The sequence below is a fragment of the Asparagus officinalis genome, chromosome 3 (assembly GCF_001876935.1).
Source record: "Asparagus officinalis chromosome 3, Aspof.V1, whole genome shotgun sequence".
Classification (NCBI taxonomy): Eukaryota; Viridiplantae; Streptophyta; class Magnoliopsida; order Asparagales; family Asparagaceae; genus Asparagus; species Asparagus officinalis.
Window position 1 is genome coordinate 59,402,688 of NC_033796.1, and position 2,922 is coordinate 59,405,609.

Here is a 2,922-nt window from a genome sequence, read left to right on the forward strand (position 1 = left end):
CCACATCTTGCTAGTTCTAATGACAGCCCTAGTTTTTTTCATCCTAAATTCTTATTTCTGGGTTCCACGTTAGTTCTAGCTTCTATCCCACCAGTTCTAGCTTGTATCCCTGCGTAGTTTTTATTTTTGCTGTCGTGTTATTTCTAGGATAGTCAATGTTTGTTCTAGCTGCTGTGGTTTTAGTTCTTGATGCTGTCGTGTCTGTTCTATCTTAGCCATTGTCAGATCTATTTGTTCTCGTATAGTTCTAATACTTACATCATTTTTGCTAGTGGAGATGATGCTAGTTCTCATCACACATGAGAATACTTTCAACATTAAACAAAACGTACTAGTTTGTAAATATACAAGCAAAATAGTTAACAACATATCAAGTACTTAGTCAGCAATAGATTCATTATATGTTTTACGGTTGTGACCTTCCATATGACATCGAGTGCATTTAAGTGGCCTGGTGTAAACTGTTTTGTTGTTGATACGCCTGGTCTTATTTTTCCCTTTCCTTTTTGTTGTTAATGGTGGTAGGATCTGTATCTCCTCCCGTGGTACGCTACGCTTCTCGTAATCGGGGATGGGGTAGAGGATTGGCTCGTAGCTCTTTTTAAAAGCTTCAACCGTCATAAACCAGTCACAGAATTGGTAAACATCCCTCTTCATAAACATAATGGTTGCACATGCATGTTTGCAAAGGATACGGGTTACATCCCACGCGCAACACGTGCATGTTTTATTGTCAAGATCCACTTTACAAGTTTTATGAGATTGTACCTCAAATAATCTTGTATGAGACTGATGCACATCCAATGGACACCCATTTTCCATGTTCTCTTTGAGGACAAGTTCAGCTTTGGGACAAATAAATCCATTCTAACTTTCAGTCATTAATCGTCGCTCATTCATGCGAACCATAATCTGTTTACGTATGTGTTCTACGAGTTGTAGTATCCGTAGAAGCCTAGCCTCATGTATCCATTTGTTGAATGACTCTGCAACATTTGATGTAACGTGACCATATCTGGAACATAACAGGGAATTCATCAAAAATACTGAGTTATTTGTCATGTCAGTTCTAGCTGAGTAGTTCTTAGTGAAAGCTTCTAACGTGATAGTTCTAGATGGTATACAGTTAGATCCAACTCCAGCTAACTGGGTTATTACCCATGTTCTATTACAAGTGTTGGGTATATCGCCTATGTTAGTTCCGACTAGGTTATAGTTAGTTCCAGTGTATCCATTCATGTCTAATTTAGTTAGGCAAACAACTAACTGAAATAAGAAATGACATAGCTTATAAATTACCTAATTCCGGGGAAAAATGCGTTAGCCTGCCCCCCCCCCCCGCCAGTCTAATGTCCTCAACATAGTCATTCCATTCTGCTTTAGTATATTTGTAACAAGTAGATTGCAAAAGGTTGCCCAAAATCCGAGTATCCTTTGCCTTGAAACCCAAATCCCGCAACTTTATCCTGAAATTCTCAACTAGATGCAGAACACATCTAGAGTGCATAGCATCCGAAAAATATTCTCTGACTACTTCTCTGATCTCATTATCCGCATCAGATATTATAACTAGCTTGTGTGGAGGGTTGTATGGATCTGGCCTTTCATAGAGAATAGACCACAAACCTATAAATATTTGTAGTTAACATATCTGAAGTTAGAGTTAACAACGAAATATTTGTAGTCAACATATTTGAAGTTAGAGTTAACAACGAATGAGTTAGAACTAGCATGAATTCTAGTAGAGCTAACATTACCCGAACTAACCTTGTAAGAACCAATTCCAGTTTACAGTATTTTCCTGATAGCAGATGCAATAGGCTATTGGAAATATCCCCTGATTTACATCGTATGCAACGGCGCTGAGGAGTATACCTTTGAAACGGTCTTTCAGAAAGGTACCATCCAAAAATATAAGTGGTCTACAATCGTTCAAAAACCCATTTATGCAGGCGGCATAACAGATGAATAGCTTTGAAAACCTCCCCTCATTTTGTTCAACATGAATGTAGCTACCTGGGTTTGTCTTCTTAACCTCTTCTACATACCTAGACCATTGAAGATTATATGTTAGGATCAACATAAATGAAATTAGTGTCTATATTATAGATATTATCTTCTTTTACCATCGTAATTGATCGTAGGACTCATGGGCATCACCATATAGTTGCTCTTGTGCTCTTTCTTTACCCCACCATATCTTGCTATAATCGACCCTAAGCCCATACGAAGTTAGTAACTCCTTTTGTACGTCGATAGGTCATAAATCTGGTCGGACCTTTAACGTGGGTAATACTTGGGTCGCAATGAATTGTCGTGACGCCCTAGATTGACCTGCATTATTGCCAAAATTCCCACATGTGTGGTTGTCCACGAAGGTTTTGATTTCAAGTCTGTTCTCATTTTGTGTTGGAGAGACAAATAACATCCACGAGCAATTTTGGGCTTCCTTGAACAGACAAAAGACTCGAATACGCTTCAGTTCATTCTTAGCAAACAAGTACTCGAATTTTTTGGCCATGGAATAGTATAGTAAAGCCAATCTTAATTCCTTCGCACTCTCAAACCATTGTCCCTCACCAGTTAAAGCAGTGTGCCACCGAGTAGGAATCCTCTCTAATCTTCTAATCATGTCATCAATCATCGGAACATTATCTCCAGAAGGATTATCATTGGGGATCCTATCTGAAACACATGTGGGCGTCGACAACAGCGAGCCACCCTCTATGCTTTTTGAGTTCATGCTGCTGGTAGCGCTGCAAATTTAAAGAACATGAACAAATGATCATAAACTATACAATAGAAACATCAACAAATAACACAAATAAGGAAAAGGCAAAAAAACATCAACTGCTTGTGTTATAACTATCGTGGAATCCAATTGAACTAAAAAGATTTCATTTAGAACTAACATGAAAACGT